A 25,698-nucleotide genomic window follows, 5' to 3' on the forward strand; every position below is an offset into this window, starting at 1 on the left:
AAGGAGTTCATGATTTGAGCCACAATCAGCTCCCACTCTTGATTTTGCTGACTATATAGAGATTCTCCATCTTTGGCTGCAAAAAATATAATCAATCTAATTTCAGTATTGACCATCTGGTGATGGCCATGTGAAGACAGAATGGAGAATAAATACATAGTTCATTAACATAGCTTAAGAAAAATGTTTCCATGAGTAATGCCCTTTAGTTAGCTCAAAGTTTGAGGAAAGTTAAGTTCATGTGGAACCAGTTATTGTCATGGCAACATAGAATTTCAAAAGAAACCTTTTAATTTTGTGTAGAGAAGGGAAAAAAATATGACATCTGTAGTTTGTTTCCTCCTGGTACTTAGTAGAGAGATAAAAAGTGTCTGACACTTGCAGCCTATTTCCTCCATTTGGGGACCCCTAGCCTTCCTGTCTTTTCTTGCTTAGGGAAAGGGGCATTGTTTTCATTACATAACTGCTTCCAAGCTGATAAGAAGCATCATCCCTAAATTGGAGAGTCAACATATTCTGCTAACCCTCATATTGAGGGTTTGTGATCCAGGGGCCCCAAGTAGTAGTTGCAGGAAGCTGCTGCAGTTGCAGTTCGAGCAACCGTTTGTAACTTAAAAGCCTTCATGCAGCTAGAAACAAATCCCATTACACAGTTACAGATGCAGGGAGCAAACAGCAAAAACAGAACAATCAGCAAAGTTAAAAGTCACATTATGTCCGTAGATGAGGTACAAAGTGTTGCACTAGTCCATCTTATGATTGTTTGATGTCATCAGATTAAGAACAGGCATCACATATGGTTGTTGTTGTCGAAGGTATTCACAGGTGGAGATGCCTACCATGGGAAGCCTTCCACTGATGAAGAGGGGAGCACTCTGAAGACCCAGCAGCTAGACCTATTGTGGAATGCAATGTAGAGTGAGCCCAGGAAAGGAAGGCATTGTCTTGAGGACCAAATGGCAGACTCAGGACTTTCGGGGTCAGCATAAGCAGGCACACATAGATTATCAGGCCCATCCGAAGAGTACTAAGAAAGAGCATAGAAAGTAAAGGCATAAAATGACATCACTTAGTTCTAGTATGGGTGCCACCTCTTAACTCTAGTTTGGCGCATCCACAAATCAATTCTAGGCACTTTGACAGCTGTGAGAGAATAAAGAATAACGTGGTAAAGGCCTTCCCAGAGGGGCTTGAGGGATCCGCGCCCTACCCCAACCCCCGCCCCGATCCCAAAGTCTTTATCAGGACCTTGGTTCCTGGCTGGAACAATGGTGTGCTTGACGCAGAGGCTGGGTCAGGAGTCACCTCCCAATATTTTTTAAACGTCTGTTGAAAAGCTGAGAGCTGAGTTACATAGTTGGTCAATTCCAAGGCTTTAGGAAAACTCTAGTGTAAACCCTTAAGAATTTTCCATTTAGCAATTTTAGGAATTATTAATTGTCCATCCTTGGACTGTAACCATGCTTTATCAGTAATCTTTACTTCTCTTTTTTATATACTTCTCTTTTTTATATCTTTCTAATTCTTTCTCAGAATATTGTGGTTTTGCCTATTCAACAAATGTTGAATGTGTCCAGATCAAAGGCATCTGCAGGGGTTTCATAAAGTGCCACCTTTATGGCTTGACAGTCAGCCAGCTGATTACCCTCACAGGAGATCATATACTAGATCCTGTTCAGTAGACCAGGCCTAGGCCCATTCAGCCCAGTGAGCTCTTGGCTTGAAAAGGTGTGTTTCATCCCAGTTTCATCTGCAAGTGGGCTAGTTGGGGCTGTGCTGATGCGGAAGCTGAAGCGTGGAATATTCTGTGGTTTCTGATTGGAGACCCAGGTCAGATATGAGGCCCTCACTGTTGAGGTCCTTTGGTTTAGTAATATTCCTGAGTGCCTGTGGGCTGCAGCAGTAGCGGGACCTAGTGGAACAGTGGCAGTGGCGAAAAGCAATAGGCCTCCTTTCTGCCCTTGGCAGTTGCTGTATTGCAACTCCTGTCACAGTGCATGAGTCCTGAAGGCCACCGTGGACTGTGCAGTGGCCCTAGCCATGTATTTCTCCTGCAGGATGGCAAGAGGCCTAGAGCAGAATGGTTGTGCAGGTGAGGAATGGTGCAGTATGATTGCATGGGACAATCTGTCCCCTGAGGCTGCAGGCACTGTCATTGTGGTTCTTACGATATGTACTGTGGTCCTTTTGTAGCTGCCGTCAGCTGGGTACAGAGGAGAGGGCATTACTGCTGTTTGGTGGGCTCAGTCACAGGTAACGCTTGAGGCCTTGGTGGCGCAATGCAAGAAGGACTCTTCCAGCATATCTTTGATACCTTGAAGAGTTGAACCAAATGAGGCCAAGGAGCCAGCCCTGTGGGTGGTAATTCAGTGTGTGCCCATGCCGCTTGGCCCCCATTTGGCTGCTAGAGCTGGAATTTGCAAGATATATGAGTTCCTAAATGATGGGGCCAGCCAGACAGCACACGTGGCATCCAGGTGTTCACCACACTCGTAGTGAAGTATTGACCTTGGAGGCCCGTGGTTGTGGTAGAAATTTGGAATCGGTTGGCATAACAAGGCTTCCTCAGTGTAGTAGCCAGTGGCTCCCATCACACTAGAGCAGAGGATCTGGAACATTCAAGGTTATCCCCTGGCTTTTATAAATTCTCCCTGGTGATCTGTGAGCACTCAGTGGTTTTACCATGGCAGAAAAGAGGTGCACAGCCGAATAGAGTGATGTTGCCATAAATAAAGCCTGCCTTCTTCCTGTGGGTCTTCCTGGGTGCTGATTGGCCCTGTGTGAGCAGAGCCGTTGAGGCTTCAGATGTGCGTGAGTCGCCCTTTGGGGCAGGAGGAGTTCAATTTGGACCAAGCCCTGCATTTTGCGAGCTTTTCCCATAGGGTGTGGTAGGCAACCAGAGCCCTGCAGGTAGTGGATCTGAGGATAATCTGGCCCGGAAATGGGTCCCGTTTCTGTGAGAGCAACTACTGGATACTGGTACCTGAAGAAGACCAGGTCCCATCTTGCACTTTTTGGTGGAGGCCCAGACAATGATTGGACTGACTGTGCATGAAGAGATGCGTGCCCTGATTTTGTTCTTCAATGGTGCGATGGGCCGTATCTGCCCCAGGGCCAACTTCACCATCAGTTCAGTTCAGTCGCTCAGTTGAGTTCGACTCTTTTCGACCCCATGAATTGCAGCATGCCAGGCCTCCCTGTCCATCATAAACTCTTGGAATAACACAAACTCATATTCATCGAGTTGGTGATGCCATACAGCCATCTCATCCTCTGTCGTCCCCTTCTCCTCCTGCAACCAATCCCTCCCAGCATCAGGGTCTTTACAGTCAGTCAATTCTTCGCATGAGGTGGCCATACTATTGGAGTTTCAGCTTCAATATCAGTCCTTCCAATGAACACCCAGGACTGATTTCCTTTAATGGTCTGATTGGATCACCTTGCAGTCCAAGGGACTCTCAAGAGTCTTCTCCAATACCATAGTTCAAAAGCATCAATTCTTCAGTGCTCAGCTTTCTTCACAGTCCAACTCTCACATCCATACATGACCACTGGAAAAACCATAGCCTTGACTAGACGGACCCTTGTTGGCAAAGTAATGTCTCTGCTTTTGAATATGCTGTCAAGGTTGGCCATAACTTTCCTTCCAAGGAGTAAGCATCTTTTAATTTCATGGCTGCAGTCACCATCTGCAGTGATTTTGAGCCCCCCAAAATAAACTCTGACACTGTTTCCACTGTTTCCCCATCTATTTCCCATGAAGTGATGGGACCAGATTCCATGATCTTAGTTTTCTGAAGGTTGAGCTTTAAGCCATCTTTTTCACTCTCCTCTTTCACTTTCATCAAGAATCTTTTTAGTTTTTCTTCACTTTCTGCCATAACAGTGGTGTCATCTGCATATCTGAGGTTATTGATATTTCTCCCAACAGTCTTGATTCCAGCTTGTGCTTCATCCAGCCACTGTTTCTCATGATGTACTCTGCATATAAGTTAAATAAGCAGGGTGACAATATACAGCCTTAAGGTATTCCTGTTCTATTTGGAACCAGTCTGTTGTTCCATGTCCAGTTCTAACTGTTGCTTCCTGACCTGCATACAGGGTTCTCAAGAGGCAGGTCAGGTAGTCTGGTATTCCCATCTCTTTCAGAATTTTCCCACAGTTTATTGTGATCCACACAGTCAAACGCTTTGGCATAGTCAGTAAAGCAGAAATAGATGTTTTTCTGGAACTCTCTTACTTTTTCCATGATCCAATGACTGTTGGCAATTTGATCTCTGGTTCCTCTGCCTTTTCTAAAACCAGCTTGAATACCTGGAAGTTCATGGTTCACTTATTGCTAAAGCCTGGCTTGGAGAATTTTAAGCATTACTTTACTCGCGTATGAGATGAGTTCAATTGTGTGGTAGTTTGAGCCTTCTTTGACATTGCCTTTCTTTGGGATTGGAATGAAAACTGACCTTTTCCAGTCCTGTGGCTACTGCTGAGTTGTCCAGATTTGCTGGCATGTTGAGTGTAGCACTTTCACAGCATCATCTTTCAGGATTTGAAATAGCTCAGTTGGACTTCCATCACCTCCACTAGCTTTGTTTATAGTGATGCTTCCTAAGGCCCACTTGACTTCACATTCCATGATGTCTGGCTCTAGGTGAGTGATCATACCATCGTGATTATCTGGGTCATGAAGATCTTTTTTGTACAGTTCTTCTATGTATTCTTGCCACCTCTTCTTAATATCTTCTGCTTCTGTTAACTCCATACCATTTCTGTCCTTTATCAAGCCCATCTTTGCATGAAATTGTTCCCTTGGTATCTCTAATTTTCTTAAAGAGATCTCTAATCTTTCCCATTCTAGTGGTTTCCTCTGTTTCTTTGCATTGTTCAGCGAGGAAGGCTTTCTTATCTCTCCTTGCTATTCTTCGGAACTCTGCATTCAAATGGGAATATCTTTCCTTTTCTCCTTTGCTTTTCACTTCTCTTCTTTTCACAGCTATTTGTAAGGCCTCCTCAGACAGCCATTTTGCTTTTTTGCATTTATTTTCCATGGGGATCATCCTGATCCCTGTCTCCTGTACAATGTCACGAACCTCCTTGACTTCCTACTTTTGCATTCCAGTCTCCTAAAATGAAAAGGACATCTTTTTGGGTGTTAGTTCTAAAAGGTCTTGTAGGTCTTCATAGAACTGTTCAACTTTAGCTTCTTCATTGTTAATGGTCAGGGCATAGGCTTGGATTACTGTGATATTAAATGGTTTGCCTTGAAATGAAAAGAGATCGTTCTGTTGTTTTTGAGATTGTATCCAAGTACTGCATTTTGGACTCTCTTGTTGACCATGATGGCTACTCCATTTCTTCTAAGGGGTTCCTGCCCACAGTAGTAGATATAATGGTCATCTGAGTTAAATTCACTCATTCCAGTCCATTTTAGTTTGCTGATTCCTAGAATGTCGATGTTCACTCTTAACATCTCCTGTTTGATGACTTCCAATTTGCCTTGATTCATGGACCTATCATTCCAGGTTCCTATGCAATATTGCTCTTTACAGATTGTACCTTGCTTCTGTCACCAGTCACATCCACAACTGGGTATTGTTTTTGCTTTGGCTCCATCCCTTCATTCTTTCTGGAGTTATTTCTCCACTGATCTCCTGTAGCATATTGGGCACCTACCAACCTGGGGAGTTCCTCTTTCAGTATCCTATCTTTTCGCCTTTTCATACTGTTCACGGGGTTCTCAAGGCAAGAATACTGAAGTGGTTTGCCATTCCCTTCTCCAGTGGACCACATTCTGTCAGACCTCTCCACCATGACCCATCCATCTTGGGTGGCCCCACATAGCATGGCTTAGTTTCATTGAGTTAGACAAAGCTGTGGTCTGTGTGATCAGATTGGCTAGTTTTCTGTGATTAAGGTTTCAGTGTGTCTGCCCTCTGATGCCCTCTCACAACACCTACCATCTTACTTGGCTTTCTTTTACCTTGGACGTGGGTTATCTCTTCATGGCTGCTCCTTACCTTGGATGAGGTTGCCCCTCCTGACCTTGAATGTGGAGTAGCTCCTGTCCGCCCTCCTGCCCATGCAGCCGCTGCTCCTCGGATGTGTGGTAGCTCCTCCCGGCTGCCACCCCTGACCTCAGACATGGGGTAGCTCCTCTAGGCCGCTCCTGCACCATCACAGCCTGGTGCTCTCAGTCGCCGCCCCTGACCTTGGGCATGGGGTAGGTCCTCTCGGCCACACTTCTGCGCAGTCCATCACAGCCGCCATTCTTCTGTTGGTTAAAGGAAGCCGCCGCGCTTCTGTTCCACTCCCATAATGCAAGAAGTTTAAACAGTCACTTTGGACGTGGGGTATCTCTTCACGGCTGCTCCAGCACAGTGTAGCTGCTGCTCCTTACCTTGGACTAGGGGTGTCTCCTCAAGGCCGCCCCTGACCTTGAATGTGGAGTAGCTCCTCTCGGCCCTCGGCCACTGCTCCTTGGTGGTTATCTGGGAAAGTTTCCTTGTTCAGGGAAGATATGAGACTTGTGACAAGGACCTCTGAGCTGTAGTAGTAGCTGGCATAGTCTCAGGGTACGTGGAATTCACACAGATGCTCAGCAAGGCGAACTTGGGTGGTCAGGTCCCTGCGCTTTGGTCAAAGGGCATGGAGATTGGGAGCCCAGAACTTCTGTCAACAGCCCTTCGGTGAAATTTTGCATGGGGCTGGAGGAAGGTGCCAGGCGTCATCCCCCATTTTGTGGGAGGGTGGGAGGTCAGGGCTTTGTGGAGATGGCAGGCATGTTCAGACACCAAGGTCTTTGCACTTGGGCTCTGAGACACGGAAATACCTGGAATGAGTTCCCCTGGCACACCTATAATGCTGAGAGCACATCTTTGTTGGTACACCAGAACAAGGCACTCAGCAGCACATCAAATGGCCTGCACCCTTGCACACTCAGGCAGACAGACACCCACAGGCACTTGAACCTAAAAACTGCACTCTTTTGATAGATATATATCCAGTCGTCCGTACGATCGATACAGTTGGGTTGCAGATACAGGCCTTCCTTCAGGGAACCATGGGCATCGATACTGCTTAGCGAGAAGCTGGGTACACATCTGAAGCCTGCCTGTGCTTTCTGTCCCCTTGTCAGGTGAAGTTCCCAAGTATGAGTGTCCTTCAGACAAGAAACAGAGCCCTACTCGTGAGGTGGTGACTCGAGGTGCTAAGGAGTCCGGTGAGAAGTGTGGCGGGCCCAGGTTGCTGCCACTGCTTTTTGGATCACCTGGAGACACCCAGAAGGAGTTTCCGAGGCAGCCCTAAAGTGCCGAGAGTGCATCCTTTTTGGTATGCCAGAACACAGGCACTCAGGTCCACATCAAATTCCACGCCCCCCTGATCGGTTGGACATACACCCACAGGCACTAGAACCTAATAACTGCACTCTTTTGACAGATAGGTATCCAGTTGTCTATACAGGATCAACACACTTGGCTTGGAGATACAGGCCTTCCCCCATGAAGCATGAGCATTGATCTCGCTCAGTGAGAGACGGTGTACACATCTGAAGCCTGCCTGTCCTTTCTGTCTCCTTGTCAGGTGAAGTTGCCAGGCATGACTGTCCGTCACCCAGGAGACGAAGCCCCGCCAATGAGGTGGTGAATCGAGGTGCAGGGGAGTCTGACGAGAAATGTGGTGGGCCCAGGTTGCTGCCAGTTCTTTTGGAATCACCAAGCACATGGTACGCCTTCCCCTACCTCAAGACATGTCATGGATTTCAGGTTTCCTGGGACTGCCTGAGTGACTGTACATATGGAGGGACAGTTTCTCTTGCTGAGAAGCCTGGGGGATCTGAGTCCCCTGGCTGCTGGAGGACTCCCAGGTCACTGGCTCCTCCTGGGAGCGGCCCTGCCTGCCCTGCAGAGGTAGGCAGCAAGCCAGCACGTGCTCGGATCGATGATGACACCCTCACATGCATTCCTTGGAAAATCTGAACAAAATGAGTGAGAACTCACTACCGTCTCCTCATCGAAACTGAGGTCCAGCACGTTGCCTCCCTTGGGGTTGAGGGTGGGACTGGTTAGCAGTGAGGGCGTCTCCGACTGTGTCACACACACGCATGGAGGAGCCAGTTCACCACCATTTGCGAGGCCCCCGTCTGAGGGTGGGTCATGTACAGATGTTGGAGTGGCTCTTGGAATGCGAGGTCCGTGGTGCAGGGCACTGAGGATCATAGAGGCATCCAGCTTGTCCAGTGGTGGCAGGAGTCACAGTAGATCCTGGCTGAGCTCTTGAGCTCTTGACTCAGAAATGTGTGTTTCCTCCCAGTTCATGCAGCAAGTGCACTAACTGGGGCTCTGGTGATGTCAATTCTGAAGCAAGGAAGTTTCTGTGGTTTGTGATTGGAGCCCCAGGTCAGATCTGAGGCCCTTGCCATTGTGGCCCTTTGGGTTGCTGAGATTCCCGAGTGCCGTGTGGGCTGCAGAGGCTGCAGAGACGTAGGGAAAAGGTGGCACTTGTGAAAGTTAATAGGCCCCATTTCTGCCCTTAGCAGTGCCTGAATTGCAACTCCTGTCACATGCTTGAGTCTTGGAGATCACCATGGACTAAGCTGTGGTCTTAGGCCTGCATTTCTCCTGCAGGTTGGCCAGAGGCCCAGAGAAGAATGTTTGTGCAGGTGAGGAAAAGTGCAGTGTGATTTCCTAGGATATGTCCGCTGAGGCTTGCAGGCACTGTTGTTCTGTTTTCAGTGATACAGTGTGGTCCTTTTGGAGCTGATCGTGGCGGGGTACAGAGGACAGGGCATTGCTGGTGCTTGGGAGCGTCGATGATAGTGACCTTTGTGGCCTTGGTGGCCTGATGCTAGAAAAAGGTCTTTCAAATTGTATCTTTGGTACCTTGAAGAGTTGCAATAACTAAGCCTAGGAGCCAGCACTCTGGGTGGTAATAAGGTATGTGCACATGCCCATTGGCGCCCCCCCCTCTTTAGCCCTTGGGACTGGAATTTTCAAGGTGTGTGAGTTCCTGAAGAATGGGGCCAACAAGACGGCCCGGATCCCACCCAGGTGTTCACGACCCTGGCAGTGACATATCACCCTTGGAAGACCATGGTTGTGGTAGAGATCTGGCATTGGTTGGCATACCAAGCTGCTTCAGTGTAGTAGCCTTTGGCTCCCCTGACATGATGGTGGGAAACCTGGCAAATCCAAGATCTTCCCCTGCCTGTTTTTCTGGAGTCTTCCTGGAAGCAGCCTTAGTGATCTGTGAGCGCTTGGTGGTCTTGGGTAGTGGAGATGAGCTGCCAGGCGGAATGGCGTGGTGTTACCATACTCAAAGCCACCTTCTTCCTATGGGTCTTGCTGAGTGCTGATTGTCCCTGTGTGAGTAAAGCCCCTGGAGGCTTCTGATGTGGGTGAGTCACCCTTGGGGGCAGGAAGAGTTCAATTTGGACCAAGTCTTGCTTTGTGGAGGTGATGGAATTCCAGTTGAGTTATTTCAAATCCTGAAAGGTGATGCTGTGAAAGTGCTTCACTCAATATGCCAGCAAATTTGGAAAACTGAGCAGTGGCCACAGGACTGGAAAAGGTCAGTTTTCATTCCAGTCCGAAAGAAAGGCAATGCCAAAGAATGCTCAGACTACCGCACAGTTGCACTCATCTCACACACTAGTAAAGTAATGCTCAAAATTCTCCAAGCCAGGCTTCAGCAATACGTGAACCGTGAACTTCCAGATGTTCAAGCTGTTTTTAGAAAAGGCAGAGGAACCAGAGATCATATTGGCAACATCTGCTGGATCATGGAAAAAGCAAGAGAGTTCCAGAAAAACATCTGTTTCTGCTTTATTGACTATGCCAAAGCGTTTGACTGTGTGGATCACAATAAACTATGGGAAAATTCTGAAAGAGATGGGAATACCAGACCACCTGACCTGCCTCTTGAGAAATCTGTATGCAGGTCAGGAGGCAACAGTTCGAACTGGGCATGGAGCAACAGACTGGTTCCAAATAAGAAAGGAGTACATCAAGGCTGTATATTGCCACCCACTTATTTAACTTATAAAGAGTACATCATGAGAAACACTGGGCTGGAGGAAACACAAGCTGGAATCAAGATTGCTGGGAGAAATATCAATAACCTCAGATATGCAGATGACACCACCCTTACGGCAGAAAGTGAAAAAGAACTAAAAAGCCTCTTGATGAAAGTGAAAGAGGTGAGTGAAAAAGTTTGCTTAAAGCTCAACATTGAGAAAACTAAGATCATGGCATCCAGTACCATCACTTCATAGCAAGTAGATGGGGAAACAGTGGAAACAGTGTCAGACTTTATTTTTTGGGGCTCCAAAATCACAGCAGATAGTGATTGCAGCCATGAAATTAAAAGACACTTACTCCTTAGAAGGAAAGTTATGACCAACCTAGACAGCATATTAAAAAGCAGAGACATTACTTTACCAACAAAGGTCCATCTTGTCAAGGCTATGGTTTTTCCAGTGGTCATGTATGTATGTCAGAGTTGGATTATAAAGAAATCTGAGTGCTGAAAATTGATGCTTTTGAACTTTGGTGTTGGAGAAGACTCTTGAGAGTCCCTTGGACTGCAAGGAGATCTAACCAGTCCATCATAAAGGAGATCAGTCCAGGGTGTTCATTGGAAGGGCTGATGTGAAGCTTAAACTCCAATCCTTTTGCCACCTGATGCGAAGAGCTGACTTATTGAAAATGACCCTGATGCTGGGAAAGATTGAGGGCTGGAGGAGAAGGAGATGACAGAGGATGAGATAGTTGGATGGCATCACTGATTCAATGGACATAGTTTTGGGTGGACTCTGGGAGTTGGTGATGGAAAGCGAGTTGTGGCATGCTGCGGTTCATGGGGTTGCAAAGAGTCACGACTGAGCGACTGAACTGAAATGAACTTGCTTTATTGGATTTTTCTCTAGGTTGTGGTTGGTACCCAGGAACCTGCAGGCTGTGGATGAGGATAATCTGGCCAGGAAAGGGGCCCTGTTTCTGTGGGAGTGACCCCTCGATCCTAGTACCTTAGGATGACCACCTCTTGTCTTGCAGTTTCCAGCAGAGCCCAGACTGATTGGACAGGAAGAGGTGCATGCCCTGTATTCTTTTGCTCTGTGAGGGTATTGTGGGCTGTATCTGGCCCAAGGCCAAGTTAACCACACTGTAGGCCTTTTCTGGAAAAGTCTCCTTGTTCAGAAGGAGGTAGGACTTGTGGCAAGGAGACCTGAGCTGTAATAGTAGCTGGGGTAGTCTCAGCATAAGGGACATTCACACAGCTGCTCCTAAAGGGAACATTGGGCGGTCAGGTTCTTGTGCTTTGGTCAGACGGCATGGGTCATGTAGATCAAGAGCCCAGAGCCTATGTCAACCCCTTGGTGTAATTTTGCATGGTGTTGGAGGAAGGTCACAGGAGTCATCCCCCATTTTGTGGGAGGATGGGAGTTCAGGTCTCCATGGATATGACGTGCGTGTTCAGACACCAAGGCCTTTCACAGGGATTCTGAGACACGGAAATACACGAAAAGAGTTCCAGAGGCACACTGAGAATCCTGAGAGCACATTCTTATTGGTACACTAGAACGCAAGTACTCAGACCGACATCAAGTTCCCCTACATACTTCCACACTCAGTCAGACAGACATCCACGGTCACATGAACCTAACTTGCTGCACTCATGCCAACACATAGGTGTCCAGTCGTACATAAGTGATACTATGGTTGGGAAGCAGAAAAGCCCTTGCCTCGGGGAACCATGGGCATTGGTACTGCTTAGTGAGAAGGTGGGTACATATCTGAAGCCTGCCTCTGCTTTCTGTCCCCTTGTCAGGTGAAGTTGCCTAATATGACTGCCCATCACCCAGGAGATGAAGCCGAGCCAGTGAGGCAGTTACTTGAGGTGCGGAGGAGTCCGGCGAGAAGTGTGGCGGGCACAGGTTGCTGCTACTGCTTTTTGGATCACCCAGCACCGTATGCCTTCCCCTGACCCAAGACATGTTGTGAATTTCAGGTTTCCTGGGACTGCCTGAGTGGCTGTACGTATAGAGGGACTGTTCCTCTTGCTGAGAAGCCTGAGGGCTCTGAGTTCCCCTGGCTGCTGGAGGACTCTCGGGTCACTGGCTCCTCCTGGGAGCAGCCCTTGCTGCCGTGAGGAGGTGGGCAGCAAGCCAGCACGTGCTCGGATCGATGATGACACCCTCACATGCATTCCTTGGAAAATCTGAACAAAATGAGTGAGAACTCACTACCGTCTCCTCATCGAAACTGAGGTCCAGCACGTTGCCTCCCTTGGGGTTGAGGGTGGGACTGGTTAGCAGTGAGGGCGTCTCCGACTGTGTCACACACATGCATGGAGGAGCCAGGTCACCACCATTTGCGAGGCTCCCGTCTGAGGGTGGGCCATGTACAGATATTCTAGCGGCCCTCTTGGAATACAAGGTCCATGTAAAGGCACTGAGGAGCATAGAGCCATCTGGCTTGTCCAGTGGTGGTAGGTGTCGCAGTAGATCCTAGCCTCAAGACAGTTGACGTCTTAGCTTGGAAAGGTGCATTTTGTCCTGATTCCTGCTGCAGATGCACTAATTGGGGCTCTGGTGATGTCGATTCTAAAGCAATGAAGCTTCTGTGGTTTGTGATTGGAGCCCCAGGTCAGATCTGAGGCCCTCGCCGTTGCATCCCTTTGGGTTGCTGAGATTCCTGAGTGCCATGTGGGCTGCAGTGGCTGCAGAGACCTGGGGGAATGGTGGCAGTTGTGAAAGTTAATAGGCCCATTTCTGCCCTTGGCAGTGCCTGAATTGCAACTCCTGTCACATGCTTGAGTCTTGGAGGTCGCCATGGACTATGCTGTGGTCCTAGGCCTGCATTCCTCCTGCAGGTTGGCCAGAGGCCCAGAGAAGAATGTTTGTGCAGGTGAGGAAAAGTGCAGTGTGATTTACTGGGACAGTATGTCCGCTGAGGCTTGCAGGCACTGTTGTTCTGTTTTCAGTAATACAGTGGGGTCCTTTTGGAGCTGCCATCAGCTGGGTACAGAGGACAGGGCATTGCTTGTCCTTAGGGGGCTGGGTGAAAGGTGACCTTTGTGGCCTTGTTGTCCCACTGCCAGTAGAAGGACTCTCAAAGGGCATCTTTGGTGCCTTGAAGAGTTGCAATAAAGAGGCCAAGGAACCAGCCCAGTGGGTAGTTACGTGGTGTACACACATGCCCCTTGGCCGCCATTTGTCCCTTGGCCTGGAATTATCAAGATTCCCTAAGGTTGGGGCCAGCCGCCAGCCCTGATGGCACCCATGTGTTTGCCCCCCTGGCAGTGAGGCATCAACCTTTGAGGACCACCACAGTTGTGATAGACATTGCTCATTGGTTGGCATACCAAGGCTGCCTCAGTGTAGGAGACAACAGCTCCCATGGCACTATGGCAGAGACCTGGCACATCCACGGTCTTCCCTGGCAGGTCTTCTGAAGTCTTCCTGAAAGCATCCCTGGTGATCTGTGAGCCCTTGGTCGTGTTGCCCGCCTTCTTCCTGTGGGTCTTGCTGGATGCTCATTGTCCCTGTGAGCCGAGGCCCTGGAGGCTTCAGATTTAGGTGAGTCGCCCTTTGTTGCATAATGAATTCAATTTGGACCAAGCCCTGCATTATGAGAGCTTTCTCTAGGGTGTGGTCAGTACCCAGGGCCCTGCAGGCTGTAGATTTGAGGATAATCTGGCCAGGAAAGGAATCCCGTTTCTGTGGGAGTGACCCTGGTGGTTCCTGGTACCTGAGGATGACCAGGTTCCATCTTGCAGTTTCCAGGGAGGCTGGACTTTGATTGGGGCTGACTGGCAGGCAGATACGCATGCCCTGAATTCTTTTCCTATTGAGGGTGCAGTGGGCCATATCTGCCCTAGTGCCAAGTTCTCCTTACTGTGCAGTTGTCTGGGAAAATTTTCTTGTTAGGTAGGAGGTGGGACTTGTGACAAGGACCCCTGAGCTATAGTAGTAGCTCACGTAGTCTCAGGGTATGTGGCATTCACACAGATTCTCCGCAAAGGTGACCCTGGGCAGTCAGGTCTCTGCGTTGGTCAGAGATCATGGTTCATGGAGATTGGGAGCCTAGAGCCTACGTCAACAGCCCCTCAGTGAAATTTTGCATGGATCTTGTGGAAGATGCCAAGTGTCATCCCATTTCGTGGGATGGTGGGAGGTCAGGACTCCATGGAGGTGGCACGCATGTTCATACTGCAGGGCCTTTGCATGCGGTCTCTGAGACTTGGATACCCAGACAGATTTCCAGACACACACCCAAAATGCTGAGAATGCATTTTTATTGGTACACCAGAATGCAGGCACTCAAGCTCACATCGAATCCCGTGCTACCCTTGCACGCTTGGTCAGAAAGACACCCACATGCACTTGAGCCTCATTTGCCGCACTCTTTTGAAAGATAGGTAACCAGTCGTCTGTAAAGGATCAATATAGTTGGGGTGCAGATACAGGCCTTCCCTAGTGAAACACTTGCATCAATATTAGTGAGAGACCAAGTACACATCTTAAGCATTCCTGTGCTTTCTGTCCACTTGTCAGGTGAAGTTGCCAGGTATGACTGTCCATCAGCCAGGAGATGAACCCCCACCCGTGAGGCAGTGACTCAAGGTGCAAGGGAGTCCGGCAAGAAGTGTGGCGCACCCGAGTTGCTGCCACTGCTTTTTGGATCACCCAGCACGGTACGGCTTCTCCTGCCCCAAGACGTGTCGTGAATTTCAGGTTTCCTGGGACTGCCTGAGTGGTTGTAACGTAGGAGGACCGCCCTCTTGCTGAGAAGCCTGAGGGCTCTGAGTTCCCTGGCTGCTGGAGGACTCTCGGGTCACTGGCTCCTCCTGGGAGCAGCCCTTGCTGCCGTGAGGAGGTGGGCAGCAAGCCAGCACGTGCTCGGATCGATGATGACACCCTCACATGCATTCCTTGGAAAATCTGAACAAAATGAGTGAGAACTCACTACCGTCTCCTCATCGAAACTGAGGTCCAGCACGCTGCCTCCCTTGGGGTTGAGGGTGGGACTGGTTAGCAGTGAGGGCGCCTCCGACTGTGTCACACACACGCATGGAGGAGCCAGGTCACCACCATTTGCGCAGGCTCCCGCCTGAGGGTGGGGCCATGTACAGATATTCTAGCGGCCCCCTTGGAATACAAGGTCCATGTAAAGGCACTGAGGAGCATAGAGCCATCTGGCTTGTCCAGTGGTGGTAGGTGTCGCAGTAGATCCTAGCCTCAAGACAGTTGACGCCTTAGCTTGGAAAGGTGCATTTTGTCCTGATTCCTGCTGCAGATGCACTAATTGGGGCTCTGGTGATGTCGATTCTAAAGCAATGAAGCTTCTGTGGTTTGTGATTGGAGCCCCAGGTCAGATCTGAGGCCCTCGCCGTTGCATCCCTTTGGGTTGCTGAGATTCCTGAGTGCCATGTGGGCTGCAGTGGCTGCAGAGACCTGGGGAATGGTGGCAGTTGTGAAAGTTAATAGGCCCATTTCTGCCCTTGGCAGTGCCTGAATTGCAACTCCTGTCACATGCTTGAGTCTTGGAGGTCGCCATGGACTATGCTGTGGTCCTAGGCCTGCATTCCTCCTGCAGGTTGGCCAGAGGCCCAGAGAAGAATGTTTGTGCAGGTGAGGAAAAGTGCAGTGTGATTTACTGGGACAGTATGTCCGCTGAGGCTTGCAGGCACTGTTGTTCTGTTTTCAGTAATACAGTGGGGTCCTTTTGGAGCTGCCATCAGCTGGGTACAGAGGACAGGGCATTGCTTGTCCTTAGGGGCTGGGTGAAAGGTGACCTTTGTGGCCTTGTTGTCCCACTGCCAGTAGAAGGACTCTCAAAGGGCATCTTTGGTGCCTTGAAGAGTTGCAATAAAGAGGCCAAGGAACCAGCCCAGTGGGTAGTTACGTGGTGTACACACATGCCCTTGGCCGCCATTTGTCCCTTCGGCCTGGAATTATCAAGATTCCCTAAGGTTGGGGCCAGCCGGCCAGCCCTGATGGCACCCATGTGTTTGCCCCCTGGCAGTGAGGCATCAACCTTGAGGACCACCACAGTTGTGATAGACATTGCTCATTGGTTGGCATACCAAGGCTGCCTCAGTGTAGGAGACAACAGCTCCCATGGCACTATGGCAGAGACCTGGCACATCCACGGTCTTCCCCTGGCAGGTCTTCTGAAGTCTTCCTGAAAGCATCCCTGGTGATCTGTGAGCCCTTGGTCGTGTTGCCCGCCTTCTTCCTGTGGGTCTTGCTGGATGCTCATTGTCCCTGTGAGCCGAGGCCCTGGAGGCTTCAGATTTAGGTGAGTCGCCCTTTGTTGCATAATGAATTCAATTTGGACCAAGCCCTGCATTATGAGAGCTTTCTCTAGGGTGTGGTCAGTACCCAGGGCCCTGCAGGCTGTAGATTTGAGGATAATCTGGCCAGGAAAGGAATCCCGTTTCTGTGGGAGTGACCCCTGGTTCCTGGTACCTGAGGATGACCAGGTTCCATCTTGCAGTTTCCAGGGGAGGCTGGACTTTGATTGGGGCTGACTGGCAGGCAGATACGCATGCCCTGAATTCTTTTCCTATTGAGGGTGCAGGGGCCATATCTGCCCTAGTGCCAAGTTCTCCTTACTGTGCAGTTGTCTGGGAAAATTTTCTTGTTAGGTAGGAGGTGGGACTTGTGACAAGGACCCCTGAGCTATAGTAGTAGCTCACGTAGTCTCAGGGTATGTGGCATTCACACAGATTCTCCGCAAAGGTGACCCTGGGCAGTCAGGTCTCTGCGTTGGTCAGAGATCATGGTTCATGGAGATTGGGAGCCTAGAGCCTATGTCAACAGCCCTCAGTGAAATTTTGCATGGATCTTGTGGAAGATGCCAAGTGTCATCCCATTTCGTGGGATGGTGGGAGGTCAGGACTCCATGGAGGTGGCACGCATGTTCATACTGCAGGGCCTTTGCATGCGGTCTCTGAGACTTGGATACCCAGACAGATTTCCAGACACACACCCAAAATGCTGAGAATGCATTTTTATTGGTACACCAGAATGCAGGCACTCAAGCTCACATCGAATCCCGTGCTACCCTTGCACGCTTGGTCAGAAAGACACCCACATGCACTTGAGCCTCATTTGCCGCACTCTTTTGAAAGATAGGTAACCAGTCGCCTGTAAAGGATCAATATAGTTGGGGTGCAGATACAGGCCTTCCCTAGTGAAACACTTGCATCAATATTAGTGAGAGACCAAGTACACATCTTAAGCATTCCTGTGCTTTCTGTCCACTTGTCAGGTGAAGTTGCCAGGTATGACTGTCCATCAGCCAGGAGATGAACCCCACCCGTGAGGCAGTGACTCAAGGTGCAAGGGAGTCCGCAAGAAGTGTGGCGCACCCGAGTTGCTGCCACTGCTTTTGGATCACCCAGCACGGCACGGCTTCTCCTGCCCCAAGACGTGTCGTGAATTTCAGGTTTCCTGGGACTGCCTGAGTGGTTGTACGTATAGAGGGGACGCCCTCTTGCTGAGAAGCCTGAGGGCTCTGAGTTCCCTGGCTGCTGGAGGACTCTCGGGTCACTGGCTCCTCCTGGGAGCAGCCCTTGCTGCCGTGAGGAGGTGGGCAGCAAGCCAGCACGTGCTCGGATCGATGATGACACCCCTCACATGCATTCCTTGGAAAATCTGAACAAAATGAGTGAGAACTCACTACCGCCTCCTCATCAAAACTGAGGTCCAGCACGCTGCCTCCCTTGGGGTTGAGGGTGGGACTGGTTAGCAGTGAGGGCGTCTCCGACTGTGTCACACACACGCATGGAGGAGCCAGGTCACCACCATTTGCGAGGCTCCCGCCTGAGGGTGGGGCCATGTACAGATATTCTAGCGCCCCTTGGAATACAAAGGTCCATGTAAAGGCACTGAGGAGCATAGAGCCATCTGGCTTGTCCAGTGGTGGTAGGTGTCGCAGTAGATCCTAGCCTCAAGACAGTTGACGCCTTAGCTTGGAAAGGTGCATTTTGTCCTGATTCCTGCTGCAGATGCACTAATTGGGGCTCTGGTGATGTCGATTCTAAAGCAATGAAGCTTCTGTGGTTTGTGATTGGAGCCCCAGGTCAGATCTGAGGCCCTCGCCGTTGCATCCCTTTGGGTTGCTGAGATTCCTGAGTGCCATGTGGGCTGCAGTGGCTGCAGAGACCTGGGGGAATGGTGGCAGTTGTGAAAGTTAATAGGCCCATTTCTGCCCTTGGCAGTGCCTGAATTGCAACTCCTGTCACATGCTTGAGTCTTGGAGGTCGCCATGGACTATGCTGTGGTCCTAGGCCTGCATTCCTCCTGCAGGTTGGCCAGAGGCCCAGAGAAGAATGTTTGTGCAGGTGAGGAAAAGTGCAGTGTGATTTACTGGGACAGTATGTCCGCTGAGGCTTGCAGGCACTGTTGTTCTGTTTTCAGTAATACAGTGGGGTCCTTTTGGAGCTGCCATCAGCTGGGTACAGAGGACAGGGCATTGCTTGTCCTTAGGAGGCTCGGTGAAAGGTGACCTTTGTGGCCTTGTTGTCCCACTGCCAGTAGAAGGACTCTCAAAGGGCATCTTTGGTGCCTTGAAGAGTTGCAATAAAGAGGCCAAGGAACCAGCCCAGTGGGTAGTTACGTGGTGTACACACATGCCCCTTGGCCGCCATTTGTCCCTTCGGCCTGGAATTATCAAGATTCCCTAAGGTTGGGGCCAGCCGGCCAGCCCTGATGGCACCCATGTGTTTGCCCCCCCTGGCAGTGAGGCATCAACCTTTGAGGACCACCACAGTTGTGATAGACATTGCTCATTGGTTGGCATACCAAGGCTGCCTCAGTGTAGGAGACAACAGCTCCCATGGCACTGTGGCAGAGACCTGGCACATCCACGGTCTTCCCTGGCAGGTCTTCTGAAGTCTTCCTGAAAGCATCCCTGGTGATCTGTGAGCCCTTGGTCGTGTTGCCCGCCTTCTTCCTGTGGGTCTTGCTGGATGCTCATTGTCCCTGTGAGCCGAGGCCCTGGAGGCTTCAGATTTAGGTGAGTCGCCCTTTGTTGCATAATGAATTCAATTTGGACCAAGCCCTGCATTATGAGAGCTTTCTCTAGGGTGTGGTCAGTACCCAGGGCCCTGCAGGCTGTAGATTTGAGGATAATCTGGCCAGGAAAGGAATCCCGTTTCTGTGGGAGTGACCCCTGGTTCCTGGTACCTGAGGATGACCAGGTTCCATCTTGCAGTTTCCAGGGGAGGCTGGACTTTGATTGGGGCTGACTGGCAGGCAGATACGCATGCCCTGAATTCTTTTCCTATTGGAGGGTGCAGTGGGCCATATCTGCCCTAGTGCCAAGTTCTCCTTACTGTGCAGTTGTCTGGGAAAATTTTCTTGTTAGGTAGGAGGTGGGACTTGTGACAAGGACCCCTGAGCTATAGTAGTAGCTCACGTAGTCTCAGGGTATGTGGCATTCACACAGATTCTCCGCAAAGGTGACCCTGGGCAGTCAGGTCTCTGCGTTGGTCAGAGATCATGGTTCATGGAGATTGGGAGCCTAGAGCCTATGTCAACAGCCCCTCAGTGAAATTTTGCATGGATCTTGTGGAAGATGCCAAGTGTCATCCCATTTCGTGGGATGGTGGGAGGTCAGGACTCCATGGAGGTGGCACGCATGTTCATACTGCAGGGCCTTTGCATGCGGTCTCTGAGACTTGGATACCCAGACAGATTTCCAGACACACACCCAAAATGCTGAGAATGCATTTTTATTGGTACACCAGAATGCAGGCACTCAAGCTCACATCGAATCCCGTGCTACCCTTGCACGCTTGGTCAGAAAGACACCCACATGCACTTGAGCCTCATTTGCCGCACTCTTTTTGAAAGATAGGTAACCAGTCGTCTGTAAAGGATCAATATAGTTGGGGTGCAGATACAGGCCTTCCCCTAGTGAAACACTTGCATCAATATTAGTGAGAGACCAAGTACACATCTTAAGCATTCCTGTGCTTTCTGTCCACTTGTCAGGTGAAGTTGCCAGGTATGACTGTCCATCAGCCAGAGATGAACCCCCACCCGTGAGGCAGTGACTCAAGGTGCAAGGGAGTCCGGCAAGAAGTGTGGCGCACCGAGTTGCTGCCACTGCTTTTTGGATCACCCAGCACGGTACGGCTTCTCCTGCCCCAAGACGTGTCGTGAATTTCAGGTTTCCTGGGACTGCCTGAGTGGTTGTACGTATAGAGGGACCGTTCCTCTTGCTGAGAAGCCTGAGGGCTCTGAGTTCCCCTGGCTGCTGGAGGACTCTCGGGTCACTGGCTCCTCCTGGGAGCAGCCCTTGCTGCCGTGAGGAGGTGGGCAGCAAGCCAGCACGTGCTCGGATCGATGATGACACCCTCACATGCATTCCTTGGAAAATCTGAACAAAATGAGTGAGAACTCACTACCGTCTCCTCATCGAAACTGAGGTCCAGCACGTTGCCTCCCTTGGGGTTGAGGGTGGACTGGTTAGCAGTGAGGGCGTCTCCGACTGTGTCACACACACGCATGGAGGAGCCAGGTCACCACCATTTGCGAGGCTCCCGTCTGAGGGTGGGGCCATGTACAGATATTCTAGCGGCCCCCTTGGAATACAAGGTCCATGTAAAGGCACTGAGGAGCATAGAGCCATCTGGCTTGTCCAGTGGTGGTAGGTGTCGCAGTAGATCCTAGCCTCAAGACAGTTGACGTCTTAGCTTGGAAAGGTGCATTTTGTCCTGATTCCTGCTGCAGATGCACTAATTGGGGCTCTGGTGATGTCGATTCTAAAGCAATGAAGCTTCTGTGGTTTGTGATTGGAGCCCCAGGTCAGATCTGAGGCCCTCGCCCGTTGCATCCCTTTGGGTTGCTGAGATTCCTGAGTGCCATGTGGGCTGCAGTGGCTGCAGAGACCTGGGGGAATGGTGGCAGTTGTGAAAGTTAATAGGCCCATTTCTGCCCTTGGCAGTGCCTGAATTGCAACTCCTGTCACATGCTTGAGTCTTGGAGGTCGCCATGGACTATGCTGTGGTCCTAGGCCTGCATTCCTCCTGCAGGTTGGCCAGAGGCCCAGAGAAGAATGTTTGTGCAGGTGAGGAAAAGTGCAGTGTGATTTACTGGGACAGTATGTCCGCTGAGGCTTGCAGGCACTGTTGTTCTGTTTTCAGTAATACAGTGGGGTCCTTTTGGAGCTGCCATCAGCTGGGTACAGAGGACAGGGCATTGCTTGTCCTTAGGAGGCTGGGTGAAAGGTGACCTTTGTGGCCTTGTTGTCCCACTGCCAGTAGAAGGACTCTCAAAGGGCATCTTTGGTGCCTTGAAGAGTTGCAATAAAGAGGCCAAGGAACCAGCCCAGTGGGTAGTTACGTGGTGTACACACATGCCCCTTGGCCGCCATTTGTCCCTTCGCCTGGAATTATCAAGATTCCCTAAGGTTGGGGCCAGCCGGCCAGCCCTGATGGCACCCATGTGTTTGCCCCCCTGGCAGTGAGGCATCAACCTTTGAGGACCACCACAGTTGTGATAGACATTGCTCATTGGTTGGCATACCAAGGCTGCCTCAGTGTAGGAGACAACAGCTCCCATGGCACTATGGCAGAGACCTGGCACATCCACGGTCTTCCCTGGCAGGTCTTCTGAAGTCTTCCTGAAAGCATCCCTGGTGATCTGTGAGCCCTTGGTCGTGTTGCCCGCCTTCTTCCTGTGGGTCTTGCTGGATGCTCATTGTCCCTGTGAGCCGAGGCCCTGGAGGCTTCAGATTTAGGTGAGTCGCCCTTTGTTGCATAATGAATTCAATTTGGACCAAGCCCTGCATTATGAGAGCTTTCTCTAGGGTGTGGTCAGTACCCAGGGCCCTGCAGGCTGTAGATTTGAGGATAATCTGGCCAGGAAAGGAATCCCGTTTCTGTGGGAGTGACCCCTGGTTCCTGGTACCTGAGGATGACCAGGTTCCATCTTGCAGTTTCAGGGAGGCTGGACTTTGATTGGGGCTGACTGGCAGGCAGATACGCATGCCCTGAATTCTTTTCCTATTGGAGGGTGCAGTGGGCCATATCTGCCCTAGTGCCAAGTTCTCCTTACTGTGCAGTTGTCTGGGAAAATTTTCTTGTTAGGTAGGAGGTGGGACTTGTGACAAGGACCCCTGAGCTATAGTAGTAGCTCACGTAGTCTCAGGGGTATGTGGCATTCACACAGATTCTCCGCAAAGGTGACCCTGGGCAGTCAGGTCTCTGCGTTGGTCAGAGATCATGGTTCATGGAGATTGGGAGCCTAGAGCCTATGTCAACAGCCCCTCAGTGAAATTTTGCATGGATCTTGTGGAAGATGCCAAGTGTCATCCCATTTCGTGGGATGGTGGGAGGTCAGGACTCCATGGAGGTGGCACGCATGTTCATACTGCAGGGCCTTTGCATGCGGTCTCTGAGACTTGGATACCCAGACAGATTTCCAGACACACACCCAAAATGCTGAGAATGCATTTTTATTGGTACACCAGAATGCAGGCACTCAAGCTCACATCGAATCCCGTGCTACCCTTGCACGCTTGGTCAGAAAGACACCCACATGCACTTGAGCCTCATTTGCCGCACTCTTTTGAAAGATAGGTAACCAGTCGTCTGTAAAGGATCAATATAGTTGGGGTGCAGATACAGGCCTTCCCTAGTGAAACACTTGCATCAATATTAGTGAGAGACCAAGTACACATCTTAAGCATTCCTGTGCTTTCTGTCCACTTGTCAGGTGAAGTTGCCAGGTATGACTGTCCATCAGCCAGGAGATGAACCCCACCCGTGAGGCAGTGACTCAAGGTGCAAGGGAGTCCGGCAAGAAGTGTGTGGGCGCACCGAGTTGCTGCCACTGCTTTTTGGATCACCCAGCACGGTACGGCTTCTCCTGCCCCAAGACGTGTCGTGAATTTCAGGTTTCCTGGGACTGCCTGAGTGGTTGTACGTATAGAGGGACCGTTCCTCTTGCTGAGAAGCCTGAGGGCTCTGAGTTCCCCTGGCTGCTGGAGGACTCTCGGGTCACTGGCTCCTCCTGGGAGCAGCCCTTGCTGCCGTGAGGAGGTGGGCAGCAAGCCAGCACGTGCTCGGATCGATGATGACACCCTCACATGCATTCCTTGGAAAATCTGAACAAAATGAGTGAGAACTCACTACCGTCTCCTCATCGAAACTGAGGTCCAGCACGTTGCCTCCCTTGGGGTTGAGGGTGGGACTGGTTAGCAGTGAGGGCGTCTCCGACTGTGTCACACACACGCATGGAGGAGCCAGGTCACCACCATTTGCGAGGCTCCCGTCTGAGGGTGGGGCCATGTACAGATATTCTAGCGGCCCTCTTGGAATACAAGGTCCATGTAAAGGCACTGAGGAGCATAGAGCCATCTGGCTTGTCCAGTGGTGGTAGGTGTCGCAGTAGATCCTAGCCTCAAGACAGTTGACGTCTTAGCTTGGAAAGGTGCATTTTGTCCTGATTCCTGCTGCAGATGCACTAATTGGGGCTCTGGTGATGTCGATTCTAAAGCAATGAAGCTTCTGTGGTTTGTGATTGGAGCCCCAGGTCAGATCTGAGGCCCTCGCCGTTGCATCCCTTTGGGTTGCTGAGATTCCTGAGTGCCATGTGGGCTGCAGTGGCTGCAGAGACCTGGGGGAATGGTGGCAGTTGTGAAAGTTAATAGGCCCATTTCTGCCCTTGGCAGTGCCTGAATTGCAACTCCTGTCACATGCTTGAGTCTTGGAGGTCGCCATGGACTATGCTGTGGTCCTAGGCCTGCATTCCTCCTGCAGGTTGGCCAGAGGCCCAGAGAAGAATGTTTGTGCAGGTGAGGAAAAGTGCAGTGTGATTTACTGGGACAGTATGTCCGCTGAGGCTTGCAGGCACTGTTGTTCTGTTTTCAGTAATACAGTGGGGTCCTTTTGGAGCTGCCATCAGCTGGGTACAGAGGACAGGGCATTGCTTGTCCTTAGGGGGCTGGGTGAAAGGTGACCTTTGTGGCCTTGTTGTCCCACTGCCAGTAGAAGGACTCTCAAAGGGCATCTTTGGTGCCTTGAAGAGTTGCAATAAAGAGGCCAAGGAACCAGCCCAGTGGGTAGTTACGTGGTGTACACACATGCCCCTTGGCCGCCATTTGTCCCTTCGGCCTGGAATTATCAAGATTCCCTAAGGTTGGGGCCAGCCGGCCAGCCCTGATGGCACCCATGTGTTTGCCCCCCTGGCAGTGAGGCATCAACCTTTGAGGACCACCACAGTTGTGATAGACATTGCTCATTGGTTGGCATACCAAGGCTGCCTCAGTGTAGGAGACAACAGCTCCCATGGCACTATGGCAGAGACCTGGCACATCCACGGTCTTCCCTGGCAGGTCTTCTGAAGTCTTCCTGAAAGCATCCCTGGTGATCTGTGAGCCCTTGGTCGTGTTGCCCGCCTTCTTCCTGTGGGTCTTGCTGGATGCTCATTGTCCCTGTGAGCCGAGGCCCTGGAGGCTTCAGATTTAGGTGAGTCGCCCTTTGTTGCATAATGAATTCAATTTGGACCAAGCCCTGCATTATGAGAGCTTTCTCTAGGGTGTGGTCAGTACCCAGGGCCCTGCAGGCTGTAGATTTGAGGATAATCTGGCCAGGAAAGGAATCCCGTTTCTGTGGGAGTGACCCCTGGTTCCTGGTACCTGAGGATGACCAGGTTCCATCTTGCAGTTTCCAGGGGAGGCTGGACTTTGATTGGGGCTGACTGGCAGGCAGATACGCATGCCCTGAATTCTTTTCCTATTGGAGGGTGCAGTGGGCCATATCTGCCCTAGTGCCAAGTTCTCCTTACTGTGCAGTTGTCTGGGAAAATTTTCTTGTTAGGTAGGAGGTGGGACTTGTGACAAGGACCCCTGAGCTATAGTAGTAGCTCACGTAGTCTCAGGGTATGTGGCATTCACACAGATTCTCCGCAAAGGTGACCCTGGGCAGTCAGGTCTCTGCGTTGGTCAGAGATCATGGTTCATGGAGATTGGGAGCCTAGAGCCTATGTCAACAGCCCCTCAGTGAAATTTTGCATGGATCTTGTGGAAGATGCCAAGTGTCATCCCATTTCGTGGGATGGTGGGAGGTCAGGACTCCATGGAGGTGGCACGCATGTTCATACTGCAGGGCCTTTGCATGCGGTCTCTGAGACTTGGATACCCAGACAGATTTCCAGACACACACCCAAAATGCTGAGAATGCATTTTTATTGGTACACCAGAATGCAGGCACTCAAGCTCACATCGAATCCCGTGCTACCCTTGCACGCTTGGTCAGAAAGACACCCACATGCACTTGAGCCTCATTTGCCGCTCTTTTGAAAGATAGGTAACCAGTCGTCTGTAAAGGATCAATATAGTTGGGGTGCAGATACAGGCCTTCCCCTAGTGAAACACTTGCATCAATATTAGTGAGAGACCAAGTACACATCTTAAGCATTCCTGTGCTTTCTGTCCACTTGTCAGGTGAAGTTGCCAGGTATGACTGTCCATCAGCCAGGAGATGAACCCCACCCCCGTGAGGCAGTGACTCAAGGTGCAAGGGAGTCCGGCAAGAAGTGTGGCGCACCCGAGTTGCTGCCACTGCTTTTTGGATCACCCAGCACGGTACGGCTTCTCCTGCCCCAAGACGTGTCGTGAATTTCAGGTTTCCTGGGACTGCCTGAGTGGTTGTACGTATAGAGGGACGTTCCTCTTGCTGAGA

At 50.6% G+C, this 25,698-nt stretch overlaps 3 long non-coding RNA genes and 6 other non-coding genes across 27 annotated transcripts in view; all 9 read left to right on the top strand.

Annotated features, from left to right (window-relative positions):
• The first annotated feature begins 7,929 nt into the window (after positions 1 to 7,929).
• LOC138984441 (small nucleolar RNA SNORD116) lies at positions 7,930 to 8,022 on the top strand. The gene has a single exon (XR_011461736.1). It is a non-coding gene; the product is annotated as a small nucleolar RNA SNORD116 (small nucleolar RNA).
• A 4,151-nt stretch (positions 8,023 to 12,173) lies between these two features.
• LOC138984442 (small nucleolar RNA SNORD116) lies at positions 12,174 to 12,266 on the top strand. The gene has a single exon (XR_011461737.1). It is a non-coding gene; the product is annotated as a small nucleolar RNA SNORD116 (small nucleolar RNA).
• Positions 12,267 to 14,898: 2,632 nt separating this feature from the next.
• LOC138984443 (small nucleolar RNA SNORD116) lies at positions 14,899 to 14,991 on the top strand. The gene has a single exon (XR_011461738.1). It is a non-coding gene; the product is annotated as a small nucleolar RNA SNORD116 (small nucleolar RNA).
• A 2,627-nt stretch (positions 14,992 to 17,618) lies between these two features.
• On the top strand, positions 17,619 to 17,712 carry LOC138984459 (small nucleolar RNA SNORD116). The gene has a single exon (XR_011461755.1). It is a non-coding gene; the product is annotated as a small nucleolar RNA SNORD116 (small nucleolar RNA).
• Positions 17,713 to 17,976: 264 nt separating this feature from the next.
• LOC138984353 (uncharacterized) lies at positions 17,977 to 20,040 on the top strand. The gene is made up of 3 exons (XR_011461616.1): positions 17,977 to 18,348; positions 18,890 to 19,022; positions 20,003 to 20,040. It is a non-coding gene; the product is annotated as an uncharacterized lncRNA (long non-coding RNA).
• The window catches only part of LOC138984351 (uncharacterized), a 29,362-nt gene continuing 23,699 nt past the window's right edge, over positions 20,036 to 25,698 (top strand). For 3 of the 17 annotated variants that reach the window (XR_011461607.1, XR_011461608.1, XR_011461606.1), the window contains exons 1-3: positions 23,324 to 23,810; positions 24,351 to 24,483; positions 25,461 to 25,601. This is a non-coding gene — a long non-coding RNA (uncharacterized lncRNA). Of the gene's footprint in view, positions 20,071 to 22,827; positions 22,871 to 23,038; positions 23,056 to 23,321; positions 23,811 to 24,350; positions 24,484 to 25,460; positions 25,602 to 25,698 lie in introns of those variants that run through there. The other 14 variants (XR_011461598.1, XR_011461600.1, XR_011461596.1 and 11 more) reach the window with 11 other exon arrangements.
• Positions 20,103 to 22,815, top strand: LOC138984352 (uncharacterized). 3 transcript variants are annotated; one of them, XR_011461614.1, is made up of 4 exons: positions 20,103 to 20,140; positions 20,958 to 21,080; positions 21,620 to 21,752; positions 22,730 to 22,815. It is a non-coding gene; the product is annotated as an uncharacterized lncRNA (long non-coding RNA). The 3 variants fall into 3 exon arrangements; XR_011461615.1 differs by lacking the exon at positions 20,103 to 20,140 and adding an exon at positions 20,147 to 20,325; XR_011461613.1 differs by lacking the exon at positions 20,103 to 20,140 and having other exon boundaries at positions 20,853 to 21,080.
• On the top strand, positions 20,351 to 20,443 carry LOC138984444 (small nucleolar RNA SNORD116). Its single transcript, XR_011461739.1, has one exon. It is a non-coding gene; the product is annotated as a small nucleolar RNA SNORD116 (small nucleolar RNA).
• LOC138984445 (small nucleolar RNA SNORD116) lies at positions 23,081 to 23,173 on the top strand. The gene has a single exon (XR_011461740.1). It is a non-coding gene; the product is annotated as a small nucleolar RNA SNORD116 (small nucleolar RNA).

This window comes from Bos mutus, chromosome 21, assembly GCF_027580195.1.
Source record: "Bos mutus isolate GX-2022 chromosome 21, NWIPB_WYAK_1.1, whole genome shotgun sequence".
Lineage (NCBI taxonomy): Eukaryota > Metazoa > Chordata > Mammalia > Artiodactyla > Bovidae > Bos > Bos mutus.